Source organism: Salmo salar, chromosome ssa10, assembly GCF_905237065.1.
Source record: "Salmo salar chromosome ssa10, Ssal_v3.1, whole genome shotgun sequence".
Taxonomy (NCBI): Eukaryota; Metazoa; Chordata; class Actinopteri; order Salmoniformes; family Salmonidae; genus Salmo; species Salmo salar.
In genome coordinates, this window is record NC_059451.1 from 120,766,286 (window position 1) to 120,781,804 (window position 15,519).

A 15,519-nucleotide genomic window follows, 5' to 3' on the forward strand; every position below is an offset into this window, starting at 1 on the left:
TACAGTATATACGGTATATCACCCAAGCCTAGTCAGAACCCCTGCAAGAAGAACCTGTTACCAGGAGAGACCTGGTTAACATCTGCCTCCAGCTTGGAAAAGAGAAGGACAGACGCAGGCCACATCAACTTCAATCAGCATCAAAGTAATCCCCCCCAGGCCTTTTCAGGGGACCGCAATCTCACAGGTTTTTTCCTTATCGCCCTGTAAGCCATTTAGATGAGGGGTGTCATGGCTGCTGATCTTCTACATCTGGCTTCTAACTGGCTTCTTTAATTACACCAGGACCAAATGTGTCAGACGACGGTTACAAAGACCAGCCACACCGTCAGCTACTTGTTGGTGTTTTTCTTTACCCTTTTCCTCCCTGTCTTTCACTACCCCACCACCTTTTTTTACTGCGTCCCTCCTGCTATTCCACTCTTTCTCCAACTCTATCCCATTTCCCATGAACCCTCAGGCTAACCCTAACCCAGGCTGTGTCTCTGAGGAGAGAGAGAGGAGAGAGGAGAGAAGGGGGAGGGCCTGGGGGGCATCACAACAACAGTAAATCTTTGAAGTAGAGCGATTAAAGAGGGAGAGAGGGGTAAGGATCACTGTCGGATCGGGCTGAAGGAGGTAGAGAGGGAGGGAGGGAGGGAGGGAGGGAGGGGAGGATCACGGAAGGAGGGAGGGAGGGAGGGAGGGAGGGAGGGAGGGAGGGAGGGAGGGAGGGAGGGAGGGGTAAGGATCACTGTCGGATCGGGCTGAAGGAGGTAGAGTTGGAGGGAGGGAGGGAGTTGGGAGGGAGGGAGGGAGGGAGGGAGGGAGGGAGGGAGGGAGGGGTAAGGATCACTGTCGGATCAGGCTGAAGGGGATAGAGTTGGGGGGGGAGGTTCGGGAGAGAGGGAGAGGGGAGGGAGAGAGGAAGGAGAGGGGTAAGGACCACTGTCGGATCGGTCTGAAGGAGGTAGAGTTGGGGGAGGGAGGGGTAAGGATCACTGTCGGATCGGGCTGAAGGGGGTAGGGTTGGAGGGGGTTAGGGAGGGAGAGGGGAGGATAACTGTGAGATACAGGAAAGGCTGTGAACACTGATGTTGAGAGGCTGGGGGCCCGCGGGACACAATTAGGAGGCAGGCTGTTCAGAGAGAGGGTTACAAAAACACAGCGAGCTAGAAGCAGCTTCCTCCCTCCCTCCCTCCCTCCCTCCCTCCCTCCCTCCCTCCCTCCCTCCCTCCCTCCCCCAAGGTAAGAGTTCATTACCACAGACAGAGAAGGGGCTGGGGTTGTTAAACACTCCCCTATTTCTTCCCCACCCACAACCCTGCAAGCTGGTGTTAAACAGGAGCACTTTAACCATTTCCATTGACGCTAGAACCTAAAGCACCATTATAGAGCTTCAGAGGTACACACCTTAAAATCATCACCGAGACCATGACACACTGACTGACTGAGTAACTCTCAAAAGAGCTGAGAGCTGAGGCAGCCTGTCAGTAGCAGGAATGGAGGGAACTCGTACACAACCCTCACCATCCGTCAAGACCAACAGTCCACTAGTGGACTCCAGGTGTGACAGAGCATTGGTGTCAGATAACAGATCATTAAACGTGTAGGAAACCCTACTATTACAGTCTCAGACAATCCTGGATTAGCATCAGAGACCTCAGCCGAGTCTGAGAGACGCCCTCCGATGGCATTCCTTCCTATCCAGATCACCGTAGATCGTATCTGCTCACTGTAACAGGAAGACACAAGTTGTACAGTCTCTGATAGGCTGATACCTACAGAATTAGCTCGTTGAACTGCAGTGGATATTTTCTGCTCTTTTTTATATATTTAAAAAAATAAATTTAATCCCAAGTTTTTCTTCCAAGCCACGATTGGTCTAAATAACTGACTCTTAAAATAGGGAGTGGAAAGGGGACAAAGAAAGAAAGGAGAGGGATTGATTTTGGTGTAAAGGGGGGTGGGGGGGGGGTACAGAGAAGTATGCATGATTCTCCTGAACGATGAGAACCAGGCACACACGGCCTAATGCACTAACTGGGGTTAGTCGGGGTGTCCTTCAACACATAGAGGTCTTTATGAATGATTAACAAACGCACTAGGATCTGTTTGGGTGTGGGGTAAATAAGTCATTTCTTATTTCTTTGCTGTACCGGTCCAATGACTCCTGTTCTTTATGTATTGCAGTGTGTGGACAGCACTGCTGTAGCCTGTACCTTCTACAGTATTCTGGTAGCTCAGCAGTCCTCTGTCAACTCTCCCAGTACAATGTATGTGCTCTGACATTTCAGCTAACAGGGAAGCATTCCCTGTTTTGTTTTGTGTATTTATTTTATTTCACCTTTATTTAACCAGGTAGACTAGTTGAGAACAAGTTCTCATTTACAACTGCGACCTGACCAAGATAAAGCAAAACAGTGCGACACAAACAACACAGAGTTACACATGGGATAAACAAACGTACAGTCAAATCACACAATAGACAAATCTATATACAGTGTGTGGAAATGTAGTAAGATTAGGGAGGTAAGGCAATAAATAGGCCATAGTGGCGAAATAATTACAATTTAGCATTAACACTGGAGTGATGGATGTGCAGAAGATGTATGTGCAAGTAGAGATACTGGGGTGCAAAGGAGCAAAAAATAAATAACAATATGGGGATGAGGTAGTTGGGTGGGCTATTTACAGATGGGCTGTGTACAGGTACAATGATCGGTAAGCTTTTCTGACAGCTGATACTTAAAGTTAGTGAGGGAGATGTAAGACTCCAGCTTCAGTGATTTTTGCAATTCGTTCCATTCATTGGCAGCAGAGAATTGGAAGGAAAGGCGGCCAAAGGAGGAGTTGGCGATGGGGATGACTAGTGAAATATACCTGCTGGAGCGCAGCGGTCTGTGATGTAATATACAAGGGCGGTCTGTGATGTAATATACACGGGCGGTCTGTGATGTAATATACATGGGCGGTCTGTGATGTAATATACAAGGGCGGTCTGTGATGTAATATACATGGGCGGTCTGTGATGTAATATACAAGGGCGGTCTGTGATGTAATATACACGGGTAGTTTGTGATGTAATTTACACGGGCAGTCTGTGATGTAATATACACGGGCGGTCTGTGATGTAATATACACGGGCAGTCTGTGATGTAATATACACGGGCAGTCTGTGATGTAATATACACGGGCAGTCTGTGATGTAATATACACGGGCAGGCAAGAAGACCCTTTTTAGAAAATTAGGCATGTTTCTGAAAGAGCGAAAACACCAAGGTTTTCTACTGGTTTTAATTATGAAGTTGAGTGGCAGATGGTCCCGCAGAGCCAGAGAGTGTTTCGCTCTTTAGTGATCCGTCCTGGTCTGTTCTGGTCTGTTCTGGGCTTTGAGGTTGTCAGAGGTTTACCACAGCTAAACAAACACCACTTTGAGCCCAGAGAGGAGGACAGGAAGAGAGGAGGACAGGAGGAGAGGAGGACAGGAAGAGAGGAGGACAGGAGGAGGGGAGGGTTGGGTTCAGGTCATCTCAGAGACAGGGCTTTCCAGTGAAAACAACAACAATTGTAGCGTGTACAGAAGAGATGGCCAGTAAAGTTTTGGGGAAATTTACATATTTCTATTTATTTTTGTTTATGACACAAAACCCACAAGATGACAGCGGGAACATAGTGCCAAAAGGTTTGCAAGACTTCAAAACATCTCGCGAGTCTTTCTATACACAGTGCATTCCATTTTTTGCCACATTTTGTTACGTTACAGCCTTATTCTAAAATTGATGAAATCGTTTTTTCCCCTCATCAATCTACACACAATACCCCATAATGACATCACAATACCCCATAATGACATCACAATACCCCATAATGACATCACAATACCCCATAATGGCAAAGCAAAAACAGGTTAAAAAATACGTTTTATATCATATTTACATAAATATTCAGACTCTTTACTCAGTACTTTGTTGAAGCACCTTTGGCAGCGATTACAGACTTCTTGGGTATGATGCTACAAACTTGTCACACCTGTATTTTGGGAGTTTCTCCCATTCTTCTCTGCAGATCCGCTCAAGCTCTGTCAGGTTGGATGGGGAGTGTCGCTGCACAGCTATTTTCAGGTCTCTCCAGAGATGTTCGATCGGGTTCAGGTCAGGGCTCTAGCTGGGCCTCTCAAGGACATTCAGAGACACTCCTGCATTGTCGCGGCTGTGTGCTTAGGGTCGTTGACCTGTTGGAAGGTGAACCTTCACCCCAGTCTGAGGTCCTAAGGGCTCTGGACCAGGTTTTCATCAAGGATCTCTCTGTTCTTTTCTCCGTTCATCTTTCCCTCGATCCTGACTAGTCTCCCAGTCCCTGCCGCTGAAAAACATCCCCACAGCATGTTGCTGCCACCACCATGCTTCACCGTAGGGATGGTGCCAGGTTTCCTCCAGAAGTGACTCTTGGCATTCAGGAGTAAGAGTTCAATCTTGGTTTCATCAGACCAGGGGGGCAAACTCCAAGAGGGCTGTCATGTGCCTTTTACTGAGGAGTGGCTTATGTCTGGCAACTCTACCATAAAGGCCTGATTGGTGGAATGCCTCAGAGTTGGTTGTCCTTCTGGAAGGTTCTCCCATCTCCACAGAGGAACTCTGGAGCCATCAGGTTCTTGGCCACCTCCCTAACCAAGGCCAGCTCTAGGATGAGTCTTGGTGGTTCTAAACTTCTTCCATTTAAGAATGCTGGAGGCCACTGCGTTCTTGGGGACCTTCCCCAGATCTGTACCTCGACACAATCCTGTCTCAGAGCTTTACGGACAATTCCTTTGACCTCATGGCTTGGTTTTTGCTCTGACGTGCACTGTCAACTGTGGGACCTTAAATAGACAGGTGTGTGCCTTTCCAAATCATGTCCAATCAATTAAATATAACACAGGTGATCTCCAATCAAGTTGTAGAAACATCCCAAGGAAGATTAATGGAAACAGGATGCACCTGAGCTCAATTTTGAGTCTCATAGCAAAGGGTCTGAATACTAATGTAAATAAGGTATTTCTGTTTTTTTTTTTTTTTAATACATTTGCAAAAATGTATAAAAAGCTGTTTTCACTTTGTCAATATGGGGTATTGTGTGTAGATTGATGAGGATTTTATTTATTTAATCCATTTCAGAATAAGGCCGTAATGTAACAAAATGTGGGAAAAAAGAGAAGGGGTCTGAATACTTCCAAATGCACTGTAAATTATATGGTAACGATGACCGTTTCATCTCTATGGTTCTTGGTTCTGGTGGTGAACCTTTAGGGTGTTCTCTGCCTCAACATGGTCTAACCAACATCCCCCTGCTGTGATGTGTCAGGATCCGATTTAAATAAGACCCTGCTTTAAATAGAGAGACTGCGCTGACTTCAGGGATCAGGGATAACTAACAGAGGCCTGAGATTTAGGCAGAAACTAGAGTGGAAGAAGAACATGTTCCAGGAGTTTTAAAATCCTCCTCTTTATTTCTTTGTGTAGAGACATTCATGTTCTTCTGACAAAGGTTGGAGACAATGTGACAGTACAGCACCGCGTGATTAGCCTGGCGACCATATGCCAGCTCACAGCGTGGCAATGATGTGGTTACACTGTGTGACATGACACTACCAAGTGTGTTGTGCCCACTTTGACACAATAATCTAATACCCTGTCTAATTTCACAGGCAGCACCTGCTGGCCGGCAGGGGCCATTATGACAGCTCGTAGCATGACGATGGCACCGACTAATACACTGGCATGACAGTACTGTGGTGCGCGTTTTATGGCCACTGCCCACTGTGACAACACTAGTGATCCCTGTTGACTTTCACAGCCATCGCTTAAGAAGTATGAGGGTTAGGGGTCCTGTACCGCTGGGTTACGAGTGCTAAGAGTCCCGCTGGGTTACGAAGTCCTGCTGGGTTATGAAGTCCCGCTAGGTTACGAAGTCCCGCTAGGTTACGAAGTCCCGCTAGGTTACGAAGTCCTGCTGGGTTACGAAGTCCCGCTGGGTTACGAAGTCCTGCTGGGTTACGAAGTCCTGCTAGGTTATGAGTGGTAAGAGTCCTGCTGGGTTACGAAGTCCTGCTAGGTTACGAAGTCCTGCTAGGTTACGAAGTCCTGCTGGGTTACGAAGTCCTGCTGGGTTACGAAGTCCTGCTAGGTTACGAAGTCCTGATGGGTTACGAAGTCCTGCTGGGTTACGAAGTACTGATGGGTTACGAAGTCCTGCTGGGTTACGAAGTCCCGCTGGGTTACGAAGTCCCGCTGGGTTACGAAGTCCTGATGGGTTACGAAGTCCCGATGGGTTACGAAGTCCTGCTAGGTTATGAGTAGTAAGAGTCCCGCTGGGTTACGAAGTTCTGCTGGGTTACAAAGTTCTGCTGGGTTATGAAGTCCCGCTGGGTTATGAAGTCCCGCTGGGTTATGAAGTCCCGCTGGGTTACTAGTGGTAAGAGTCCCGCTGGGTTACGAAGTCCTGCTGGGTTGCGAAGTCCTGCTGGGTTACTAGTGGTAAGAGTCCCGCTGGGTTACGAAGTCCTGCTGGGTTACGAAGTCCCGCTGGGTTACTAGTGGTAAGAGTCCCGCTGGGTTACTAGTGGTAAGAGTCCCTCTGGGTTATGAGTGGTAAGAGTCCCGCTGGGTTACGAGTGTTAAGAGTCCCGCTGGGTTACGAAGTCCTGCTGGGTTACGAAGTCCCGCTGGGTTACTAGTGGTAAGAGTCCCGCTGGGTTACTAGTGGTAAGAGTCCCGCTGGGTTACGAAGTCCCGCTGGGTTACTAGTGGTAAGAGTCCCGCTGGGTTACTAGTGGTAAGAGTCCCTCTGGGTTACGAGTGTTAAGAGTCCCGCTGGGTTACTAAGTCCCGCTGGGTTATTAGTGCTAAGAGTCCCACTGATCATAATGAATAAGAGAGGGGACCTGATCCTGGATCAGCCCTCCTACCCTGAGACGGCCCTGGTGTATGTTGACTCCACAGGGGTCCACAGGGGGGTCCACAGGGGCCCACAAGGGGGTCCACAGGGGCCCACAGGGGGGTCCACAGGGGTCCACGGGGTCCACAGGGGTCCACGGGGGCCCACAGGGGGTCCACAGGGGGGTCCACAGGGGTCCACAGGGGGGTCCACAGGGGGGGTCCACAGGGGCCCACAGGGACTCACACTCTGGGACGGCCTTGTAAACCGGCACATGTGCCAAATAACCCTCCCAAATCACCTCTGGGTCCATGTTCACCTCGTCGTCATGTTCGTCAGTCTGTGTGGTGAGATAAGGTAACCAAGCCTGACACACACTCATAACTCCAGAGCAGATGTTCAACCTTGTTTTAGTGAAATGAATCAGGAAAACAACACGGTGTCAGCTAGGCTGGATGCTGTACCGGACAACAGGACGGTGTCAGCTAGGCTGGATGATGTACCGGACAACAGGACGGTGTCAGCTAGGCTGGATGCTGTACGGGACAACAGGACGGTGTCAGCTAGGCTAGATGCTGTACCGGACAACAGGACGGTGTCAGCTAGGCTGGATGCTGTACCGGACAACAGGACGGTGCCAGCTAGGCTGGATGCTGTACGAGACAACAGGACGGTGTCAGCTAGGCTGGATGCTGTACCGGACAACAGGACGGTGTCAGCTAGGCTGGATGCTGTACCGGACAACAGGACGGTGTCAGCTAGGCTGGATGCTGTACCGGACAACAGGACGGTGTTAGCTAGGCTGGATGCTGTACCGGACAACAAGACGGTGTCAGCTAGGCTGGATGCTGTACGAGACAACAGGACGGTGTCAGCTAGGCTGGATGCTGTACGAGATAACACCACGGTGTCAGCTAGGCTGGATGCTGTACCGGACAACAGGACGGTGTCAGCTAGGCTGGATGCTGTACGAGATAACACCACGGTGCCAGCTAGGCTGGATGCTGTACGAGAAAACAGGACGGTGTCAGCTAGGCTGGATGATGTACAGGACAACAGGACGGTGTCAGCTGGGCTGGATGCTGTACGAGACAACAGGACGGTGTCAGCTAGGCTGGATGCTGTACCGGACAACAGGACGGTGCCAGCTAGGCTGGATGCTGTACGAGACAACAGGACGGTGTCAGCTAGGCTGGATGCTGTACCGGACAACAGGACGGTGTCAGCTGGGCTGGATGCTGTACCGGACAACAGGACGGTGTCAGCTAGGCTGGATGCTGTACCGGACAACAGGACGGTGTCAGCTAGGCTGGATGCTGTACCGGACAACAGGACGGTGTCAGCTGGGCTGGATGCTGTACCGGACAACAAGACGGTGTCAGCTAGGCTGGATGCTGTACGAGACAACAGGACGGTGTCAGCTAGGCTGGATGCTGTACCGGACAACAGGACGGTGTCAGCTAGGCTGGATGCTGTACCGGACAACAAGACGGTGTCAGCTAGGCTGGATGCTGTACCGGACAACAAGACGGTGTCAGCTAGGCTGGATGCTGTACCGGACAACAACACGGTGTCAGCTGGGCTGGATGCTGTACCGGACAACAGGACGGTGTCAGCTGGGCTGGATGCTGTACCGGACAACAGGACGGTGTCAGCTAGGCTGGATGCTGTACCGGACAACAGGACGGTGTCAGCTAGGCTGGATGCTGTACCGGACAACAACACGGTGTCAGCTGGGCTGGATGCTGTACCGGACAACAGGACGGTGTCAGCTAGGCTGGATGCTGTACCGGACAACAACACGGTGTCAGCTGGGCTGGATGCTGTACCGGACAACAGGACGGTGTCAGCTGGGCTGGATGCTGTACCGGACAACAGGACGGTGTCAGCTGGGCTGGATGCTGTACCGGACAACAGGACGGTGTCAGCTAGGCTGGATGCTGTACGAGATAACACCACGGTGTCAGCTAGGCTGGATGCTGTACGAGACAACAGGACGGTGTCAGCTGGGCTGGATGCTGTACCGGACAACAGGACGGTGTCAGCTAGGCTGGATGCTGTACCGGACAACAGGACGGTGTTAGCTAGGCTGGATGCTGTACGAGACAACAGGACGGTGTCAGCTGGGCTGGATGCTGTACCAGACAACAGGACGGTGTCAGCTAGGCTGGATGCTGTACCGGACAACAGGACGGTGTCAGCTGGGCTGGATGCTGTACCGGACAACAACACGGTGTCAGCTAGGCTGGATGCTGTACCGGACAACAGGACGGTGTCAGCTGGGCTGGATGCTGTACGAGATAACACCACGGTGTCAGCTAGGCTGGATGCTGTACCGGACAACAGGACGGTGTCAGCTAGGCTGGATGCTGTACGAGACAACAGGACGGTGCCAGCTAGGCTGGATGATGTACAGGACAACAGGACGGTGTCAGCTAGGCTGGATGCTGTACCGGACAACAAGACAGTGTCAGCTAGGCTGGATGCTGTACGAGACAACAGGACGGTGCCAGCTAGGCTGGATGCTGTACGAGATAACACCACGGTGTCAGCTAGGCTGGATGCTATACCGGACAACAGGACGGTGTCAGCTAGGCTGGATGCTGTACGAGATAACACCACGGTGTCAGCTAGGCTGGATGCTGTACGAGACAACAGGACGGTGTCAGCTAGGCTGGATGCTGTACGAGACAACAGGACGGTGTCAGCTAGGCTGGATGCTGTACGAGACAACAGGACGGTGTCAGCTAGGCTGGATGCTGTACCGGACAACAGGACGGTGCCAGCTAGGCTGGATGCTGTACCGGACAACAGGACGGTGTCAGCTAGGCTGGATGCTGTACCGGACAACAGGACGGTGTCAGCTAGGCTGGATGCTGTACGAGACAACAGGACGGTGTCAGCTAGGCTGGATGCTGTACGAGATAACACCACGGTGCCAGCTAGGCTGGATGCTGTACCGGACAACAGGACGGTGTCAGCTAGGCTGGATGCTGTACCGGACAACAGGACGGTGCCAGCTAGGCTGGATGCTGTACCGGACAACAGGACGGTGTCAGCTGGGCTGGATGCTGTACCGGACAACAGGACGGTGTCAGCTGGGCTGGATGCTGTACGAGACAACAGGACGGTGTCAGCTAGGCTGGATGCTGTACCGGACAACAGGACGGTGTCAGCTAGGCTGGATGCCCTACGAGACAACAGGACGGTGTCAGCTAGGCTGGATGCTGTACGAGACAACAGGACGGTGTCAGCTAGGCTGGATGCTGTACCGGACAACAGGACGGTGTCAGCTAGGCTGGATGCTGTACCGGACAACAGGACGGTGTTAGCTAGGCTGGATGCCCTACGAGACAACAGGACGGTGTCAGCTAGGCTGGATGCTGTACGAGACAACAGGACGGTGTCAGCTAGGCTGGATGCTGTACGAGATAACACCACGGTGTCAGCTAGGCTGGATGCTGTACCGGACAACAGGACGGTGTCAGCTAGGCTGGATGCTGTACCGGACAACAGGACGGTGTTAGCTAGGCTGGATGCCCTACGAGACAACAGGACGGTGTCAGCTAGGCTGGATGCTGTACGAGACAACAGGACGGTGTTAGCTAGGCTGGATGCTGTACGAGACAACAGGACGGTGTCAGCTAGGCTGGATGCCCTACGAGACAACAGGACGGTGTCAGCTAGGCTGGATGCTGTACGAGACAACAGGACGGTGTCAGCTAGGCTGGATGCTGTATGAGAAAACACCACGGTGTCAGCTAGGCTGGATGCTGTACCGGACAGGCTTACCATTGAACTTGTTATCTTTCTTCTCAAATCCGGAGGACATAAAACAATATAAAGGTAAGATAGATATCGATTTTGATACATGACATGTAGTATTTTCATATTTGCGAACTTCCTGTTCTTTTTTAAAAGAACTCTCACAAAAACAAGCGTATCTCTGTGAAATGTAAACGGAGTACTGAGCAGTACACCAAGAGTTTTTATTTTCAAAGCCTTTCACATTTAATTCAGCTCGTGTCAGTCTATTTTTGCTCATTGCGACCCACTGAAACAACATGGAAGACGTGACGCGCAAATATAAAATCCTCAAAAGTTTTGGCGATAAAGCTGTGCCACTCTGTCAACAGCGCTCAGTGCTAATTATCGGAATGGATTAGGTTACGAAATCCGACTTTAAAAAAAAAAACATCATGTTAATGATATGTTACAAAAATAACCCACTGAATTATTTATTACAACATGAAGAATCACATGTGTCTCGGTAAAAAAAAAAAGTATTTTATAACATAAGGAAGTGAAATGTCATCAGCAAAGCCCTTTTGCACCTACTCTGGGCAGAATGGGTGGACAACCTAGAAGTTGCACTCCCTCCAATCCCTTGGTTCACTCTAAGATCAAGCCTCCAATAGGCAAGGAGTTGAAAGATATCCAAAAGGTGCTTCTACATCTGCATCGCTTGTTGTTTTGGGGGGTTTTAGGCTGGGTTTCTGTACAAGCACTTTGTGACATCTGCTGATGTAAAAAAAACAAAAAGGGATTCATAAATACATTTGATTTGATTGAAATACATTTGTTTGATGAGAATCCTGCTTCTCTTAGTTCCCTGAGTCGTAGTGCGTCTGAGAGGCAACCAGCTGAAGGAAAGAGGAGGAATGGAAAAAGGGGTTGAACGCTGAACATTTTCCAGTGCCTTTAGGCAACAATCTCATGAAAATTCTAAAAAAGGCGAGGATCGGCTTTTAGGGACTTTTCATTCCACCACCAGGATGCCGCGAGCGAGGAGACGCCATAACTCAGAAATCACGCTGGGCTTCTACACAAAGAGCACTCAGAGAAATGAGATGTAATCTTACGAGGCAGGGCCTACGAGCCGAGAACATAGTGAGATATAGGGAGCTAGAGGACAACAGGCAGCTACAGCCAACTGTGAGAAAGAAAGTTCACTTCCCAATAAATTCCTTCCGTTCCTGCCTGGAAAAACAAAACATTAAAAAAAAAAACACAAAACTGCTGTATGTTTCAGCACTGCACAAAAAAAACACACAATAACACAAAACGGATGACATATGAAGGGAGCTAGCGCCACAAACAGAGGTCCCTAAAGGTGCAACCTCCAATAGATAGGCTCATCTCAATTAATGGCATTTGCTGGAGAGAAGAAGAAAAAAACGTGTTAAGGACTGGGCCTTTAAAAGGTTGTTTTGTTTTGTTTCATTCAATACGGCGGGCCGGGGAAATCAGAGCGATCAATCCCTCCCTCCCAGCCTGGGAAAACTAAACATTACAAAAACACTAAACTTATCAGGAACGGAGGGATAAGTGCCTCAAACAAAGGCATAAATAGTTTGGGCTGTCATTAACAAGGCGGTCCGGGGAAATGGGTGTGAGCTGACAGGTCCTCAACTGGTCCTCACCAAGAGGGAATGTTTTTGGGAACACGGGGCCGAGGTTAAGTAGCCTACCCTGAGACACACACACACACACACACACACACACACACACACACACACACACACTGTGAGAACACACTGCCTTGCTGAGACCCAGGCTGTGGGAAAGGGAGTTTACACAATCACATCATCTTGACTTATGGGAGGCAGGGGGAAGGAGAGAGTGAGAGAGGTAGGGAGGGAGAGAGAGGGAGGGAGGGAGGGAGGGAGGGAGGGAGGGAGGGAGGGAGGGAGGGAGAGAGAGAGAGAGAGGGAGGGAGGGAGGGAGGGAGGGAGGGAGGGAGGGAGGGAGGGAGGGAGGGAGAGAGAGAGAGAGAGAGAGGGAGGGAGGGAGAAAGAGAGGGAGAGGGGGAGGGAGAGAGAGAGAGAGAGAGAGAGAGGGAGGGAGGGAGAAAGAGAGTGAGAGAGGTAGGGAGAGAGAAAGAGAGGGAGAGAGAGAGAGAGAGAGAGAGGGAGGGAGGGAGAAAGAGTGGGAGGGAGGGAGAGAAAGAGGGAGAGAGAGAGGCGAAAGGTAAAATGGAAACTGAGACGTTTGGAAGAGGTCCAAGATTAAGTCCCTGTAGGAAAACATGTCAATAGGTTTGCACCACAAAACATGATCGATAGGATGGTATACATTTTACATTTTAGTCATTTAGCAGACGCTCTTATCCAGAGCGACTTAAAGAAGTGAATGCATACATTTCATACATTTTTCTTTCTTCCGTACTGGTCCCCCATGGGAATCAAACCCACAACCCTGGCATTGCAAACACTATGCTCTACCAACTGAGCCACACGGGACCACTCATATGGTATGGTATGGTATGGGATGGGATGGGATGGTATGGGATGGTATGGGATGGTATGGTATGGTATGGTATGGGATGGTATGGTATGGTATGGTATGGGATGGTATGGGCTGGTATGGTATGGGATGGGATGGGATGGTATGGTATGGGATGGGCTGGTATGGTATGGTATGGGATGGTATGGTATGGGATGGTATGGGATGGTATGGGCTGGGATGGTATGGGCTGGGATGGTATGGGATGGGACGGTATGGGATGGTATGGGATGGGATGGTATGGGCTGGGATGGTATGGTATGGGATGGTATGGGATGGTATGGTATGGGATGGTATGGGATGGTATGGTATGGGATGGTATGGGCTGGGATGGTATGGGCTGGGATGGTATGGGATGGTATGGTATGGGATGGTATGGGCTGGGATGGTATGGTATGGGATGGTATGGGATGGTATGGTATGGGATGGTATGGGATGGTATGGTATGGGATGGTATGGGCTGGGATGGTATGGGCTGGGATGGTATGGGATGGTATGGTATGGGATGGGATGGTATGGTATGGTATGGGCTGGGATGGTATGGGATGGTATGGGATGGGATGGGCTGGTATGGGATGGTATGGTATGGGATGGGATGGTATGGGATGGGATGGTATGGGATGGTATGGTATGGGATGGTATGGGATGGGCTGGTATGGTATGGTATGGGATGGGCTGGTATGGGATGGTATGGGATGGTATGGGATGGTATGGGATGGGATGGTATGGGCTGGGATGGTATGGGCTGGGATGGTATGGGATGGGATGGTATGGGCTGGGATGGTATGGGCTGGGATGGTATGGTATGGGATGGTATGGTATGGTATGGGATGGTATGGGCTGGGATGGTATGGACTGGGATGGTATGGGATGGGCTGGGATGGTATGGTATGGTATGGTATGGGCTGGGATGGTATGGTATGGTACGGTATGGTATGGGCTGGGATGGTATGGGCTGGTACGGTATGGGATGGGATGGTATGGTATGGGATGGTATGGGATGGTATGGGGTGGTATGGGATGCTATGGGGTGGTATGGGAGTAGCCAGCCAAATAGAAAAACCTGTTTGGTCTCGCACATGCTCATACCTTACTATCTATTTAACATCTATTTAACATCTATTAAACATCTATTTAACATCTATTAAACATCTATTTAACATCTACTAAACATCTATTTAACATCTATTAAACATCTATTTAACATCTATTAAACATCTATTTAACATCTACTAAACATCTATTTAACATCTATTTAACATCTATTTAACATCTATTAAACATCTATTTAACATCTACTAAACATCTATTTAACATCTATTAAACATCTATTAAACATCTATTAAACATCTACTTAACATCTATTAAACATCTATTAAACATCTATTAAACATCTATTAAACATCTACTAAACATCTACTAAACATCTATTAAACATCTATTAAACATCTACTAAACATCTATTAAACATATATTAAACATCTATTAAACATCTACTAAACATCTACTAAACATCTATTAAACATCTACTAAACATCTACTAAACATCTATTAAACATCTATTAAACATCTACTAAACATCTACTAAACATCTATTAAACATCTACTTAACATCTATTAAACATCTATTAAACATCTATTAAACATCTACTAAACATCTACTAAACATCTATTAAACATCTACTAAACATCTACTAAACATCTATTAAACATCTATTAAACATCTATTAAACATCTATTAAACATCTATTAAACAACTATTCAACATATATTAAACATCTATTAAACATCTATTAAACATCTATTAAACATCTATTAAACATCTATTTAACATCTATTTAACATCTACTTAACATCTATTAAACATCTATTAAACATCTATTAAACAACTATTCAACATATATTAAACATCTACTTAACATCTAATAAACATCTATTAAACATATATTTTTAGGCGCATATTTATGGTTGCAGTGTAGAGCCCTGAAATTCACTCACAGAGATGTAAAGAAATTTGACTCCAACCAATCACAGCATACAAAACTCACACTGCCCTACCGGGAGGCGGGACAGACAGCAGACTGTTAAATCATCGTTCACTTTGTGACTGACAGGCGACCTGTCCTATCAATAGATCGCTAGAATACTTTTTTTTCTGACTAGAGAATTGAAAAGTAGCCTAGTTAATTTAAGTGGAAAAAGTAGCCAGCTGAAAAAGAGTCTGTAATCGGCTTTTCCGACAGCCCGGCGCTACTGGAAAACACTGTGAATGTGGATCACAGAAGGCCAGACAGCAAAGATTGGAGTTTTCTAGTGTCCAGAATTAATTGATTAATAATC

The 15,519-nt window shown here is 48.5% G+C and overlaps 1 protein-coding gene across 3 annotated transcripts in view; it reads right to left on the reverse strand.

The window, feature by feature from the left end:
• The window catches only part of LOC106561726 (tetraspanin-18), a 102,659-nt gene that overhangs the window by 45,915 nt on the left and 41,225 nt on the right, over positions 1-15,519 (reverse strand). The window lies entirely within an intron of this gene.